The sequence below is a fragment of the Talpa occidentalis genome, unplaced genomic scaffold (genome assembly GCF_014898055.3).
Source record: "Talpa occidentalis isolate TD23 unplaced genomic scaffold, MPIMG_talOcc4v2.1 talOcc4.10, whole genome shotgun sequence".
NCBI lineage: Eukaryota > Metazoa > Chordata > Mammalia > Eulipotyphla > Talpidae > Talpa > Talpa occidentalis.
Window position 1 is genome coordinate 73265279 of NW_023600993.1, and position 18226 is coordinate 73283504.

The 18226-nt window shown below is 36.9% G+C and overlaps 1 protein-coding gene across 1 annotated transcript in view; it reads left to right on the plus strand.

Annotated features, from left to right (window-relative positions):
- Positions 1–18226, plus strand: part of KIF16B (kinesin family member 16B) — a 286776-nt gene that overhangs the window by 226733 nt on the left and 41817 nt on the right. The gene's annotated exons all lie outside the window — the stretch shown is intronic.

Here is an 18226-nt window from a genome sequence, read left to right on the forward strand (position 1 = left end):
GTATATCTTGAATGAACAGAGCAACTTGATTTTAAAGTTAGCTATGCAGCTCATTAACTGCTTGGTTGTAAGTTACTACATCAATTCTTTAATAATATGTAGACTTTTATGTTAACATAGTAAATTTCCCCAAATTTGAGAAATTGTGAGAAAAAATAATTTACTTGAAAGGACACAAGTTTGGCCAGGATTATGCATTGTGTGATTGTGTGTGTGTGTGTGTGTGTGTGTGTGTGTGTGTGTGTGTGTGTGTGTGATTCATTCCATGCTTTGGTATCAGTTCTTTCCTTGGTTCAGTGCACTCTGTAGTCACAATTTTGTAGAATCTAGTAATATATTAATGAACTGAAAGCCAAATATAAATCTTTCCACTAATAAATCTTAAATTCCTCTTAAACAAGGCTAACTACAAAGAAGGAAGAAAATAGTAACTAATTCTTAAACAGTAAACATGCCAGGTGGCAGCTGCCATTTTAAATAAGATACACACCTTGAAGGAAAAGTAAGTAAAGTGTGGTGAGGTGGAAGGTGTTGGGCACTTTAGTGTAAGGTCACTTCAGGTTTGGACTCTGATGAAATGGCATTTTAGTTGAAATATTATGTGAAAAATATTTAAATGAGTTGATCATTAACAACACACAATTCTAGTCAGTAAAACACAGAAGAATTCAGAACAAGCAGCAGCAACCCTTAATTATACAATAGAAACAACTTACCTGAGGTTAACAACCATTTGAAACAGTAAATCGAAGAGGTTGCTTGGTACCAGGCAAAATTAGTAAATAGAGAAGATCACTTATGTAAAATTCTTTTCAAGGGAGAAAAGATTATATTACATACATGCTAAAATAAAAATTAACTCCAAGTGAGGACAATCCTGCTGATTTTATTCATTGATTCACTCATAAATCTGGATGTAGCCACTCTGCTCTGCAGTTGGTATCAGGACAGCCACATTCCCCCCACTTACGAAGCAGAAGGAATGGAGAATGAACAAACAGAAAAACAAATAAGATAATTTTGGATGTCATATGCCATGGAGAAAATAAAACAAGGCAGTGTGACAGTGTGACAGGAGGACTGGGCATGGGCTGCTTGAGATGGGCAGGCAGGGGAAGCTTTTCTGAAAGCTTTGAGCCAAAGACTGAATTGTGAGAGAGAGCTAGGTGTGAAAATCTAGAGATGAGCAACAACCTAAACGGCGAGAGAAGCAAATACAAAGGCCCTGGGGTGGGACCAAGCTTGGCATTTTTAGAGACCAAAAGACCTGTGAGAAGTGGCAAGTATGGTAGAGATGAGGGCAGGGATATAGTAAAGAATTGGTCACATAAAGCCTTGAATTTTACTCCTGGTGCTGTAGGAAACCACTTTCTGATATTACAAATTGAACATTGAAACTCAGCTGGAGTTTCTCTTCTCTTCACAGATGACCTCTTACAGAAACCTTTTTCCTAAAGGCAGACTCATGATCTAAATGATAACCAAGAATAGAAATTGCTTTCCTATGTTGACTGCAACTTTGTGACTTAGAATTTTTCTCATAACAAAAAAAAAACATTATGAAAAAGAACCATTAGTCATGTGTATGTGTATCTTTGAATGAGAGAGAATGTGAGTAGTGATTTGAAACCATGTGGTAAGACCCCAAAACCAACACAGCATGTAGAAAGGGAAGCTGTGCTAATTATAAAGCCCTGGGGCAGGGTATGTGTGTGCTCTTGATCTTTTTTATAACCACAATCTGACCTCTTTCCTCATCTTTCACTGAGTGATTGCCATGTCTAGGGTGTGTGCTACATTTATTGCCATTCACGATCTCCTGTGGTTAGAGTGGGAGACTTCCCTCATGTCACACAACTGGTGAGCAGAAGCCATTGTAGAAGTCCAGGCACTTTGTTTCTTATTTCTAAGCTACCAATAAAATACAAGTGGGAAAAAATATCTTTAAAAGCACATTAGCATGTCATTGTAGATCTTGGTAAATTTTATTTCAGTGACAGAACACTATTGCCTATTTAACATTTTCAAGATAAAGCTTAAATATCAAGGTATCACTATATTTTTACCTGAGAATTTGACTTTTTTGTGTGTGTAGTCTAGCTTCATTCACATCATCTTCCTTTCTCAGTGTTTGTTGGAATTTGAGGTCAATAATATGTTTACCAGAAATATATCAATCTAGTTATATCAATTTAGTTATTCTTATTATTCAAATTATTGCTCTCTCTGTGTATGTTAATCTTTTTGATATAGCCATCTAGCTCAGATGGCCTATTTTACCTAATAGCATCCTAGAAATCATATGACTTTTTTTTTTTTTTTAAAGATTTATTTATTTATTTATACAAGCACTGGGTACAGTCAGAAGCACGGGAGGGTGAGAGAATTCACCAGAGCCAGAGCGGGGAGCAGAGCAGGCAGAAGGACCGAAGTACACTGCTGAGGGGAGCAGCGCGCGGCAGGAGAGGTCTGCGCACCATGTGGGACCCTCCTCAGGTGGCCGGGGAGCAGCTGGGGATCGAACCAGCGCCACAGAGGCCGCGGGCAGCTTCGCAACCCAGCGCTCAACCACTGCGCCACCGGGGAGGCCCCATATGACTTTTTGAAGACATGTTATCTTTAGGAAAGCCAGGGAGTTCATACAGAAGCATACTGAAAATTTCCTCTCAGGGATGTCTGTTTCATAGCCAAATGGGAACAAGTTTTATTTACTTTACTCCTTCACCAGATTGGACTCTATTTCTATACAAGCAGAGAACTACTGCTGTTCTCTTAATTGCAAGGTAACAAAATGGTTGATGATAATTCTCAGTAATATACATAAATCTTACCTAATCCTACAAGGGTCCAAATTTTAATCAAGCTGGGAAAATATTGCAAAAAATCATTCAATTTAAAACATGCAGAATTTATAGTATATTTGTGAAGGTGCAAAGACTTTTTGTTTACCCTGGAACTTTAGTTTTGTTATGTACCTTATAATCTTTTGAAAGTTTGTGTAAAGTTACAGCCTATTTATTCACATTTCCTTCTGGAGTTTTGCCTTGTTCTCCTGGGGGGTATACCTCTAAAGCAATTTGATTTGACATTTACCTTCATGGAGATTTTTTTTCTTTCAGTAATCTCTTCAAATAATAAATTACAAGTTTATGGTAAAAGATTGAAATTATTCAAAGATACATCCATGAATTTGAACATTTTTCTTACTCTGACCCTCTGAAGTAAACATTTACAATTCCTGCAGGTGGTGTTCTTAGATTCAACTAAACTTTAATTCTCTCAGGACTCCCGTAAGTTATACTGAACATCACAGGACCTGAGAAGGTATAAAACAGGGGCCTTTGCTTCCCAGCAGGGCCAAGACTTGAAGAGGGCCTTGCAGCAGTGTCTGCTGTTGTCCATTCAGCTGTCAGAGGAGCTATCTCTTTGCTCCATCTCTCTCAAGTGATAGTTTAGAGCTAGGAAATGAGATCTGTGTTGAACAGATTCAAAATTGTTATGACATAAAATCCGGTACCACAAGGAAGCCAGTATCTCTGGGTAAAGCTCCACAGGGAGAACTTCTAGAGTCCCTACAAGGAACTAGCTGAATTACAGGAGTCTCTCACTGTGAGAAACCTCAAACTAAGACTTCCCTCCAGGTACCTATCGTTTCCCTAGTCCACAAGCAATACATCATTTTGCCATGAGGAATGGTGCCTAGTAACAAACTTGGCATATGATTTTATCAGGTTTCCAGAATCCTTTTGATGGAAATTTCTAGATCTTTGTTCCTGTACTACTTCCCTGTGGACATTCATAAAAATATCTACATGTCTCTGATCCACCTTTGCAGACTTGCTCGGTGAAGAAATTTGGTAATTTCTCAACTGTTTTTTATTTAAGGCTTTTATTGTGACTTAATTTATTAAAAGAAAAAAAAATAGGAAGGAACACACAGAAATTGAGTAGATTGAGGGCCCTGAAGACATTCACCCAATTAGTAAGGTTTTAAGAATTCTGTAACTATCTTTTAGCTAAGTCTTCTAATCTCCCTTTTACCCACATTCCTTTGCTTAATTACTTCCCATAATGCCTCCCTAAACAGAACAAGATACAGGTCAGTTGAGACCCCTCAGGGATGCCTTAGGTGAACCAGTTAAAACAATAAGGAGTTGTTGATTATTACATATATGTCTTTGAGGAAAATGAAATGAATATATTTAGGATTATTACAAGAAAAATGAATTTATGACTTGAAAGGACAAAAAGTGCTATAAAACTTTGGGGGGTAGGGATTAAGGGCAGGGAAAAGTTAGAAACTAAAGAAAAATTAATCCATTATTTTTGTGTGGTAACAAATTCCATGAATAGAAAAAGAAAACTGAATTCTCTGAATTCAGAATATGAAAGGGAATGATGATCTTAGTGCTGATGTGTCTATTCTGTTTTCAGATTCACTCTATAGAGTAGGCTGTGTTCTCACTGTTGGGTGCTGTATTATTCAAGGCTTTTCAATTGTTTTATTTTTATTCTTTTTTTTTTAAGCTTAGTAGTTTCAGCTGGATCCTAAATAAGTTTCACTTTTGTCTTGAATTAATTTGTCCTCTTGCTGTACTGACATGCATTGTACAAGATAATAGCTCCTTCTGGCCTTCCTTCTCTGCTCCCCTTCATTGACCTTGTAAGGAATCTTAATCAAATTAAACCTTGGGTTTTCAGATTCCACATCTGTAAAATTATAATGCCACAGCCAGTTTGTAAAAGATTGTGAAAGACTCAGATAAAATGTTATTGAAAACAACTGTGAAGTATTATGTAACATCTGCTAGAGAGGATGTCTTTGAAATTTTATCTTGCAAATCATTTCCATAGTGTTGTTAATCAACATGAAAACTATGTATTTTTCTCTAATAAAATCAGCATAAGCATTACAAATATCAATCAAATTATGTATTCAGAAACAAAGTCCGTTAAATATTCTCTTTTTCTCTGTGAAAGAGGCAGAGTGACTGCTTATGTCTAGTGTTCTTGAAGTTTATCTGTGGATTCAGATCACAGTGTGAGAGAAAGACCGTGAAGATGGAAATACAACTCGTCAAGAAGCTGAAAAAAGAGACTACTTTGGAACCGCATCCCCTTTTCAACCAGTGGAAATAGTCATGATGACTTGGTGTTCCTACTTCCCCTTTTAGACGATGGGTCCATTGGACTCTGAATATATTGGATGGAGCTGTAGAGTGGAGTCTCTCAGCTGCTGGTTCTAAGAGGTTCAGAGCTGCAGGCCCTGTCCTATTGTCAGATGCTTTTATTTTAGTACTTTTAACAAAGAGTCTTCCTTTCCATATACTAGAACGTAGTAGACACCTTACCTCTTAAGAGAATCATCTCATAGTAAAAGCAGTTAAGTACTGGAATTGATCATTAAGGATCCTTTTATAATCTTAGCTAGGAGCGATTAAGAAGGAAACTTGTGTTAGTCTATTTAGAGGTCAGAGGATGAACCATGAAAATGGGACTTTTTACATATTAAAATCTACCATCAAAACAAATACTTAGAGGACTTTTAATGCCTGTGCATAGTAAGCAAAAGTTACATGGAACAGGCCGAGTTGCCTGTCTGCTCATAACTGAGTTATCACAGTGTGTCATTTGTCCCTGAGTGTCAAAAAGGACCTACGTGGATCAGTCACATCCCCAAGGGGATTTCCTTCTCCCTGCAGAACTGAGGGAGTGAAGTATTTTCAGAGACTTTGAGTACAAATGAAAGATTACTGTGTTAGACTAACCATTTTCTCACATCTGGCAGTCTCTGGGTGCTCACCAAATACCGATAGGAGGGAAGAAAATGATTAGGCAAGAGGTTGTTTCATTTATATATGGACTTTCAGTTTGTGCTGATAGAACCATTTCTCACCTCTTTATTTTCCAAGTAATTTCCCCAAAGCAGCACCAAAAATGAGAAGGAAAAGAAACTGGCTATTGGCCTTGTATTTGTCTTGGACAGTTATTTACCATCCATCATTGAAGTGCATTCTAAACAGTTTTATAACTAGGATTCCAAATTTAATATTAAAATTGCAAATCTACTCACCACCCAAATTATAATGCTACCAACCATAGCCACAGGGAGCAGCCAGTAAACCTTAGATAAATTCAGCTGCACCAAGCCCTCAGCCTTCTTGAATTTTTAAACAGCAAACAGCTATGCAGGCAAAAGCTGCCAGCTTACTGACCGGGTGTGTGATCAGAGATGCAGGCATCTCACTGTATAGTTTGTAGCACTCCTTTCTCTCAGTCTGATAGATAAACAGTATTTAAATTACTGCCTTTAAGGGTGGGTAGGGGAGCAGAAGGCAACAATTAATTGGGAATCTTTCCCAAAATATGTGGCCCCACCAAATTCTGATTCAGTTATCTGATATGGGGTTGAGACGGTGTAGTGGGGAAAAGATACCCAAGTGATATTGTCTGGACGTTGGCTAAGATGCTGTCTGTCATTTTCTGTCCCATTAAATCACCAAATCTAAAAGGTGATTTCCAGAAATTAGTGACAAGCTAGTTTAAACTATGTGATGAAAGTATGTTGGTTGTTTCTTTAATAACCAAAGACCACGGAACATGGGCTTATATCAGACTTTTCTCTGTAACCAACAAGAAACTTCTTGCCCATAACTTAAGTACTCCAAGGGATCTTAAAGACTGAGTAGTCCTTTTTTTTTTTTTTTCATTTTAAATGAGGAATTAAATAGCTACAGAGAGTTTTGCTTACAGTCACATTGAGACTTGGGGATTAGGCAAAGTTCACATTTCCTGATTCCTAATCTGATGTTCTTTGTCCTGATTTTCCCTCTCTGTTCATTTTAGACAGGAACATTTTCATAATTTTCCAGATGAGTCAAAAAATAAGAAAATCTGTTCTCATGGATGCATAGCAAGTCCATGGATGATAACTAGAAATTGGGTTTCTTATATTGAATGTACTAAAAGGTAGAAAATATAAACATTTGAATCAGTTCAACTGCATAGTTATTCTTAAAAATGCAGTATTCTCTCAGTTCTGAAATGTTTCACATGTTCAAAAGTTGCTGTGATCTACATGAGTGTTCTCCCCTCTTTATTGGCTCATGCATTAATGAAAATGACACTGGCTTTGGGGAGAATGAGAGTTTATGTGGAAAATTTGTAATCTTTATACCAAGTATAATGAAGCTGGTGCAGTCCTAACTGCATTTCCAACTATTTTATATATAAGAATCTTCAAGTTTTAGCTCTTCAGGGATACCAGAACAACAATTCCTGTTAATGATATGCCCCATTTATAACTGCTGTTGCCCCCAGCAAAGAATGCTGCTTTGCCTATTCATTCAGCAGATATTTAATGAGAGTCTAGTATGTGCCAAACTCTGGGCTATGTATATAACAGGTGCTCATAAATACTGTATACCAATATGCTTAAGTTACCACATCACAGGTCTAAAGGCAGCTCATTGCTCCTAAATAATCCATCTAGGTTGTCCTGAAGAGTTGCTGCTTCATGCCTCTAACAAATCAAACTTGGAGGAGAATTGCTTATTTGTTTGTGAGTATATTTCTCAGTGACAGCTGTTCTTTTAAGGCCTTGGGAGCCGCTATTAATTTTGAGTAGTCGGAAATGCTTCCATCTAGTCAGCTGTGAGAATTATGGCAACCCTTTGATGAGTTTTCATTATTTGCATTTCTCAAAAGCTGGAGTGGCTGAATTTATAGCCATAGACCTGCAGGGTGTGGATGTTTCAAACACTCAGTTATATAGATGTGTCTACTTGTAAAAGGTTATTTTGATTTGACCAATAAGAAGTGCCATATAGAATATTTTCTTATCTTTAAGAACTGGTTACTAGTTAAGTAGCCAAGTATTAAAGGAGTAAAGGAAAATGCCTGGTAAATCAGGAATGACAATAAAATCACTTTTATTAGATGGTAACAGAATACAATATGTTTCTCCATTTACTTACAGGTTCCATACTTCAGTAGTTGGTTCTGTTTTTTTTTTTTTTTTTCCCCAGTGTTCTGTAATCATTTTAACAGCTTAAATGTTATAAAATCATAAAGATAAGCAAGACTTGTTATTACTCATTCTAACTTCTTTTTTATATGAAGGATGCCATTATTTATATCCAAAGGAATAATGAATGATTTTACCAAAACCTATGCATTCTGTTGCCTCCAAGGCCACCTGGACTTAATACAGAGTCCAGCTAACCTAAAATGTGAACTTGGCCAAGAGAGAAAAGGATTCTAACAAAAGTAGATTTTTCCATTACATTTAATTTGTCTTGTTGCTGGCAGCAGACTAGTCGACCCATCGTGCTGTAATGGAATTAACATCGAATTCATGATTGGAGAGTGATGACTCTCAGAAGATAATTGGGTCATGTCAGTTCACTGAATATCAGAAATGGAAAAACCAACTTGTAGATAAAAATTTCACTCTGAGATCATTAAGAAATATTATAATAGCAGAGAGAATGCTGACTGTATTTTTAATGTGCATGCATATTGTATCACTAACTGACTTGATGGTTGGTTACCCGTCTTCATTTTCCCAAAACTGACATTCACAAATAATTCCATTAAATGACTATGCTAGTTCTAAGCATCTGCTAATTATCTTATCTGATTCTGCTGATAATTCTTCATCTAGGTCTATTTTTCAATCTGAAAATTAGAGGCTAGTTGGTTGAACATTCAAAAGAAAGCTAATAACTTGAGGTTTTAGACTCCACAAGTACTCAAGAAGAAGACAATTTCATTAGAAATCAGTGGACCTCAAAATTATTGATTTCATTTTTCTAATGGCTTTTATTTCAGTCCTTTTATCATCAGAACATGTTTTATTTACTGAATTGCAGCACAAGCTTGTCATTTTGTTTTCTCTTTAGGACAACGAAATGTGCTTTTTTAATCCTCATTTGTTTTGTTTCCTATGTTTTACTCTGCATAATCAAATTTCATAATTATATGAAGCAGACCATAGGGATGTTGTTAAATATTCTTCCAGTGTTCTCTAGACCTATCTTATCTCCCACAAATATCCAATTTATTTGACCTCAGTCATCATTTTTACTTTAATGTACAGTTTTCCCATAAGATCACAAATGTCTGCATCATTTCCCACTCATGCTGTAAGGATAATGGCTATAGCAGGAAATGATGCCATTTTAAAAGTTTTCTCATGAATACTGCATTCCTGTTTGTATGTCTCGTTTTTCTATTCTGCAGCTTAAAAAAGTAACATGTATCATTATTATATTGGATCTATTTTCTGCCTACACATCTTTGCCTTACTTCAAATAAGAATGCTGTCAAGATTTTACAGGAAGTTAAGGTACATTCCTCAAAAGCCATATAGCCAAGATAATAGGTAAAATTCTGCCCGCTCTGTGAAGTGCAACTTCTAACTCAGAACAGATAGATTTTAATCATCAGTACCTGAGTTAGAGAATTTCAGAGCTGAAACATCTTAGTTCAACTCTTTCGTTTTAATGGATGATGAAACTAGGAACCAGAAAGTTTTTCTGTGTTGTTCAGGATTATACAGCCAACTCTGCCGAGTTGAGACTTAAAATCTGATTGCCCCAAATCCCGGGTTATTAAAAGAAAAAGACACCTGGTGTTAATTTAACTGTTCCATTAAATTTTTAAAAAGAATAATCACTTCTATAAAAATAATCACTTTCTATAAAAATGATGCATGCTCATTTATAAAAATTTCACATAAGAAAGCAACAGATTACCCAAAATCATTCCCTAAATATAATCAATGCTACCATTTAAAGAACATTTTTTTAGTACTTAAATAGGCACAGCTGAAAGGATGGATATATAGATCAATAAAAAGAAATTAAAATGAGAAAAAGAAAGAATGAAATAACTTTATATCACTGGGTTCATTCTAGATACACTGTTTTTAATGTCAAACATTAAATTTAAATTAACTTGAATTTAGCAGAAGTAAAAGAAAATGAAGTAAAATTGAAGAAATTGCTGAACTTCAAATTTAATGTTTCTTCACCACCAGTCCTCAAAATATGTGACTTTAAAAATATTAAAATGTCATTCTCTGGTTTTCAATTTACAAATTATAAATTGTATTTCCCTATCATAAATGATCAATTGACTCTTCTAAAAAATATAAAATTACACTTTATTTACTTCCACTTTCCAAATTAATATGTATTATTACATATCTTTACTTTGTATCACATTTTTGTACATAGATTAAGCACAATTCCTTCTTATTTTTGAGTTTAAAGATAGACTGTTTTACTAACCATTGCTTCTTCATTCCTGAAATCTTTTTTTTTTTTTTTTTTTTTTTTTTGTGGGACCCTCGCCGGTGGTGGGGGAACAAAGTGGCGCTGCAAAGGCTGCAGGCAGCCTCGCAGCCCAGCGCTCAACCGCTGCGCCACCAAGGGAGGCCCCATTCCTGAAATCTTAATTTTGTGCTATCTCTTAGTTGTTATTTTTGGTCATCCAGTATGTTTTGAAAGATCTAGCTTAATGTTTAACCTGAGTTCTTATCTGCTTGAGAGTATCTGTTTGTGACTAGGTATAAAATTTGGGGACCACATTTTATTTCCCTTTCACAATTCATTTTGCACTGTGTACTAATATGTATTTTTATTTTGTCCAGTCTGCCTTTGTTCCTTCTATAGGGGCTTTTGTTTCACTGTTGCTTTTGTTTCTTTCATTTCTTTCTAGTTCTTCTGGCTCACTGTTGCTTTTGTTTCATTTCTTTCTAGTTCTTCTGGCTCACCTTTTTTTTTTTTTTTTTTTTTTTTTTTTGAGGAGGTTGGGGGAAGGGTGGTAGATGGGGAGAGAGCAAGGTGTGTGCTAGTATTGATTTTTCTCTTTTCAATCAACTTTTTTCATTTTAGAATAGTTTTAGACTATGGATTTTTTTGTTAATTATGGCTTTTAGCGTGTCTTGTAATTTTTTGTTTGAAAGATCTACCTGATGTACTAGGTGAAAGGAACTGAGGTAGGTAGACCTTTAGTGAGAGGTTTCATGTTTATAGGGCTGGGTTAATAGGACAGTGTTTGCTGTATTCTTGGTGTTTCCTCTGGCACCCTTGTTTTTTACATTGCTTTTTTTGGGGCTTCCTAGAGTCTTCTTAAATAGGAGCTGAGGCTTGCAGTTGTTTCTATAACTACAGGAAGTTATTCAGGAGTCCTGCAGTGGGGTAGGGGAGAGGTGTGATCCATAGGCTTATGATTAGGCCTCAGTCTTCTAAGTGAGCCTGACTTGGTTTCCCCATGTCATTGATAAAAGGCAAGGTGGTTAGATTGTTCCTGTTACGGAGAACAGAGTTCTGGGTATTTTTAAGAATGTTTTTTTTTTCCTTCCTCCTGTTGGAACCTAGAGGCTTTTTCTCCCATCTTTATAGATTCTAGTATTCCTTCTGTAGCTAAAACTCACAAAAGTATGGGCCTTCCTAAGACTAGCCACTTCAAAGGTTTTAATGCTTATACTAGACTGCACTGAGTTCCCAGCAATTCATCAGTTATAGTCTAAAGTAGTACTGCAAAGGTCCAGTTGTGATCTTGTATACCTAAGAAGCTGTGTCTGTTTCTCTCTCTGGTTATCTGCCTCTAATCTGAGGTCAGTAATTTGAGCTCTGACCTCAATTCTCTGCAAAGAGGAGTTGTTGATTTTCAGTTTCTTCTTTTTTTCTTGTTTCGATGACAGGAATGACAACTTATAAGCTTCTTACTTATCAGATCAGAAACCTGAATTCCTTTTTGAATAGTTTGCAATTTACAGGAAAAAAATGTGAAGGTACAGAGTTTCCATATACTCCATCTACTCCATTCCCAATTATTAACAATTTATATTAGTATACTGCATTCTAGTGAAACAATATTGATACATTATGATTAACTAAAGTCTATATTTTGGAGTATTTCTTAGTTTTTGCCTAATATCCTTTTTCTGTTCCAGGATCCCACTCAGGATTTTTGTCTCCTTACTGCTCCCTCTTGGCTTTGACAGTTTCTTATGCTTTCCTTGCTTTTAGTGACCTTGACAAATTAGAGGAATACTGGTATTTTGCAGAATATCTTCAATTGGGATTTGTCTGCTATTTTTCTCATGGGTTTGGGGCAGAAAAACCAGAGTGACACAGTGACTATCATCATAACATATAAAGCATGCATACCCTATTAATATGACTTAGCAGATTGATATTGACCTTGATCACCAGATGGAGGTTTCTCCCTTGTCATTATTCAGGTTCCCCCTCTTCCTATAATGTACTCTTTGGAAGGAAGCCACTATACACCATACAAAATGTAGAAATGGGGAGGTTTGTTGTGCTTCCTTGAGGGCAGAGTATCTACATTAGTTGTTTGGAACTCTTCTGCATGCAATACTTGTCGGCTCTTCTCCATTTCTTTATTTTATTGTTTACTCAATCATTTTATTTTCAGTTCTAAGCCAGTTTTTTTTTCTGAAGTCTCCCATCATTAAACTTTGGTTTTCAACTACTTCCTTCAGAGTCATCTTGCAGATTGCCTGTCCCAGTCCTACCACCAGCCATTTCTCAAAAATCTGGCTCACTTTTCTGCCCTTTTCTCACTTATAGTCTCTTATTTCAGTCTGTGCATCACTTCTTCTTTTTTAGAAGCAGTTTTTGTAATTTCTTTTAGACTATGAATAAATGTCTTATCTGATTTATTTCACATCTGGCCAAACTTTGTTTTAGTGCATGTTCTTCATCTGCTTTTTCATGATTTTATTCAACACCTCCTCACCCCACCCTTCTTGTTCACAGTTCCAATTTTGATCCCTTCTGAATATTTCTCATGTCTCGGTAAAGTGGAGTAATTGTTGAGGGAAACCCAGGACAAACAGGAGAGAAAGAAGAACAGAACCTACTGTAGGTCCAAACCTTTCCTTAGAATTTTTGTGAACTTTTTTTTCCACCAGTTTTTCCCTTCACTTTGAAATATGCCTTCTCTTGTGATGTTCCTGAGGGCTGTGGGTTCAATGATATGGGGCAATAAAGCAAATAGGCGCCTTTCCTTCTTCTAACACTAGAGTCAGGTGATTATCCAGGTTCTTACTCCCTCAGCCCTGCTGTCTTACTCTTTGCTGTAATGTCCCTACATTTTTCTTATCCCAGATTGTCTCTTTAATCACAGTTTGACCAGATGCTGAAGAATTTGGATGCTATTTAGTAAGGCAGCTAATGGTGCCAGATATCTGGAGATGAGATAAGAGAGGCTTTGGGCAACCCCTCTTTTCACTCTGTCCATGGTGCTTTCCCTGGCTATTGCCTGGCCTGCCTCCTCGTGGCCACTGGAAATTGAGTTTCCTTTACTTTTATCAAAAGGTCTTTGGTGTTTGTGAAGGAGGTGAGGCGAGCAAATAAAATCTTCACTATTTTTTAACCAAAACTTTTCCATCAAATCTTAGGGCTTGTAGAAAGATTATTTTGTTGCAGTCATACTTTTCATCACAAAACTCTCTTCATGGAAATTATAAGGAGAAATGATAGTCCTTACTCTTTATGGAAATGAAAGCTTATAAAAAGGGAATTATTTTTCCTCATTGCTGAATCCCTAATATCTGGATTATTTTTACATGGTCAGAATGGTTTATCTCAATTCCTTCGAATTTAGTTATTGTGAAGAATAGAGAACTTCACAAATATGTAGAAATGTAGGACACTATTTCTTTTCTCAAAGGTTACAAAGGAAACCATAGGTGGAAAGAGTCTTTCTTCACCTACAGATACTGTTTACTGTTCCTGAGAGTGGAAATCACATTTAGACCATCTGTTAGATTTTTAAAAAATGAGACAATAAAAATGAAAATTGACAAATGCAAAGAACCTGAGAATAATGAAAATGTTCAGGTAAGACTGATTTCATTTAAAATTTTCTGTATAACATGAGGAACCAAACAAACAACTGTAGGACTGTAGGACAATAACAGAGAAGTCCAGGACCATTCCAGATACCTCTGGTTGAACTTCTCTTATCTTAATTGATTGAAAATAATTACTTTTCAGACAGCAGCATTTTCAGCAAAATGAAAGAGGTTTTTTTGGCTTGTTTTTTTTTTTTTTTTGGGGGGGGGGGTTCTCCAGGCACATTATATGTCCTGACCAGTGGCTCTTTCAATCTTAGTAAATTATTCATTTTTAAGAATATCTAGACAGTTTAAATAATTCACAATCTAGAAATGGAACATATGAAGGATTGCTTTTGCTTTTCTGTTTTGTAAATAGATTTGTAGCTTTGTATCTGGAGAGAAAAGTTCAGGCCTCTTTTACCCTAGACTTTAAACACATATAAGAATTTTTATAGAATTACTATTTTAAGAATTAAGCAGCAATCCCTGCCCTCTTTCCCCTTACCCAAAGAAAAATTATGATTTTTTTTTATTTCTTTCTGAAAGATGAGATGCTTTTATGGGTGTGACTATAATATGCTCTATGTCAACATCTGTGGTCCCCAAGTGACTGCTGTGCCTCTTGCCCTGCTTTTGCAACTCCTTGTCTATTTCATTGTCAAATATATTTCATATATTTCCTAGCTTTGCTTTATTTTTGAGTCCTTTAAGAAAAATAGTCTTTTGAAAGAATATTGGTTTAGACAATATTAGCCAGTCAACGGTCCATCAAATAAGAATATTTATACCTGGCAGGTAAAGCAGCTGGAAATGTATTTTTGGCCTAGCGGTAGCTTAATAACATCCAAGTTTTATAGAAAGTTTAACAGGATGAAACTGATGACATTCAACCATTATCAACATAGAAAATTGACAATTTAATCCCATTCACCCTATGAGCTTAAGTATAGCAAAACATAAACAGCACTGTTTAGATTGTCTAAAAAGGAAACATGGAATTCCCATTCTATCAGAGGGAAGAGAATTGGGAAGCTATTTCTGACATAAACATAATTATTTTAATGGAGGCTTAAAAAAAATACTTTGCCCCATGGCCTTGGTTTTTTGATCATGTCTCAGCTCCACCAACAGGACAAGGGGATGCAGATTTCATTCTATCATGAATTACATTGAAGCCTCTGATCCCATTCCTTTTCTCCCTGGAAACATTCTCACACTTCAACTATGTATAATGATAGCCACCAATGTTATTTTTTAATTATGAAAGGATTAAAGTGATAGGATCTAATTAATCATCTCCTGTGTGTCAGGACAGACTTCTGCAAAGTCCTTTCAGACCACTCTCTCCTGCTGTTATCCCCTCTGATGTTACTGAACCTTTGTCAAGATACAGGTCTTCAGTGAGCTTTCAATGACAACTTTTCTTCCAACTGTTGGTCACTGCCTAGAAGCTGTCTGTCACAGTACACTTAAGGAAAGGTTACTTACTTTTATCTCAGGGCTATATCCCCAAGGACTTCAGAGGCGGTTCTTCTCTATACTGTAGACATCCTTTACAACATTATCATGGAAAACCTAGACTTAGTCCTAATCCCTCAGCTTGGCTCTGCCACCACATGACTTTGAGCCTTTCAAAGTCACTTAACTCTTCTTTTTTTTTTTTTTAAATCTTTTTTTTTTTTTAATAGAGGCATGTTTTATTTATTCATTTATTTGTTTGTTTGTTTTGTTTATACATGCACTGGGTACAGTCAGAAGCGCAAGAGGGTGAGAGAATTCACCAGAGCCAGAGTGGGGAGCAGAACAGGCAGAAGGACCGAAGTACACTGCTGAGGGGAGCAGCGGGCGACAGGAGAGGTCTGCACGCCATGTGGGACCCTCCTCCGGTGGCCGGGAAGCAGCCGGGGATCGAACCGGCACTGCAGAGGCTGCGGGCAGCTTCGCAACCCAGCGCTCAACCGCTGCGCCACCGGGGAGGCCCAACTCTTACTTCTTAATGAGAGTATTTATCTTGACCTGTTTTATTTTTGTCTCTAAAGTTAGATGGTTAAATATTGTGGTCCTATGATTCTATGCCTAAAAGCCTTTTGAATTTGCCCTTTTTTAAACTCTGAATAGCAGTATATACATAATTTATATGTAGTTATTTCACAGAGTAGGTATTAATAGCACAAAATATTAGTCTCTGTCTCAAGTTGGAATGCTGTTGACTACGAGCAAATTTTCATGCATGTTCCCCACCTGGTTTAGCTGCTTAAAGTCCTTTTAGCACACCATAGCTGGTTGTGTGTACAAGTGTGACTATAAATTCCCCCTGACAGAAACCACATCACCTCATCAGTCACATAAGAAAATGACAAAACAACCAACTGTGAAATCATGCTTGCCAAGCTTGCTGTTTGACTGCATCAGGGGGAAACACATTGGTCCAGGATGAAATCAAGGCTGCATGAAGTCCAAAAGACAAGCTCTGGTGTACCTGTCATCCCTAAACTGTAGCATATGGGAAATATGTTTGTGAGACAAGAACTGCAGAAAACCCTTTACTCCTGGAAGCCATAGTGCCAGTCCAGGGATAGGGGGAGTAGAGAACAGGGAGATGTGGTGCCCTGCTTACATAGTTTCCAGATCTCTAGCAATAATAGGAGTGAGGTGCAGTTGGCATTCCTTAGTTAAATCTTCAAGAAACTTGAAGTTTAGTATCATTGTCTGCCTTTTTTTCTAGCCAAGAATACTCAGAGAAACAGCTAGTTAGCAGGCAAGCCAAGATTCAAACTGGATTGTTTTATCTCACTGCCTATGATGTTTCACTTTATCTTAAGCTGATTTTAAGGTTGAATGTCAGCATCAAATTCAGTATTGGTGAAAAAAGGAGACATTCTAAATCCCACCTGCCTCAAGCTTTCTCCACTTTGTCAGAAAGAGCAGTAGAGTATGAAAGGAACAAACATCTGGCATCAGTTCACTTTAAAAAGCAACTATAAAGACACCTTGAAGAGAGTGAAAAGGTTAATTACTCTTCAAGGAAATGGCAGACCTAATAAATAATGGCCATGAGTTGAGCAGATGCTTCCCAGAAATGACTAGCCAGATGATCACTAAGCATGTGAAAAGGTATTCAACGTCATTAGACACCAGGGCAAAATACATTTCAACCACACTAGAAATCACTGCATATCCATCAGGATTGCTAAGATGAAAAGACCACTGTGTCAAGTGTTGGAGAGGGTGTTGAGCAACTCCATCTCTCAACTGCAGCTGCTGGAAGTATCAGTTAATAAAACCACTTTGGAAAACCATTTGGTAGTTTCAAATACTGCTTAACACTTGAGTACTATGTGACTCAGCACTTTTACTTATGAGAGCCTAACCAACAGAAATGTGAACATGTTCATTAGAAGATCTCTAGGAAGTATACATAGCAGCGCATTCCTAGCGGTCAAAAATTGAAAACTCACCAAAGCTCAACAACAAGAGACTGAACTAATAAATTACTGAGTATTCATGTAATGGGGCATTATATAGCCATAGGAATGAACAGATTATTGCTATTCCATGCCCAACATGTGATCGAGTGGATAAGACACTGAAGCAGTCATACTATATAGTACTATTACATGAAGTTCCAAAATAGGGAAAATTAAACTATGCTGTTAGAAGTTGGCCTAGCATCAGCTTTTTTTTTTTTTTTTTTGAAGATTTATTTATTTATTTTATACAATCACTGGGTATAGTCAGAAGTACTGGAGGGTGAGAGAATTCACCAGAGCCAGAGAGGGGAACAGAATAGGCAGACCGACGAAGTACACTGTTGAGGGGAGCAGCGAGCACGGCAGGAGAATTCTGCACGCTATGTGGGACCCTCACCGGTGGCCGGGGATCGAACTGGCGCTGAAGTGGCTGCGGGCAGCTTCGCAGACCAGCGCTCAACCGTTGTGCCACCAGGGGAGGCCCTAGCATCAGCTTTTGTAGGTGGGGAGGGAATATATGGAGGGGAGAACTTTTGGGCTTGGTGGGGTGCTATGTGCCTGGTAAAAGTGGTAGTTACAGTATGTTCAGATGTTGAAAATTCATCAAGTTGTTGACTTGTGTGCATTTTTCTGCATATATATTCTACTTTAATACTGTTTTCAAAGTCCTGTATATACAGATGCTAGTTCTTAATTTTTGTCACTCACTGTGGCAATATAAATCAACTGAGAGAGTTGCCTGAGTATAAAATAGGAATTTTGTGGCATATTGTGACCTATATTATGGGAGAAATGTTAATTTTTCTTGATAATGCTTCATTGTCCTCTCAATTTTTCTGAACCTCACAATTTAAGGAAATATGCATTCCATCAA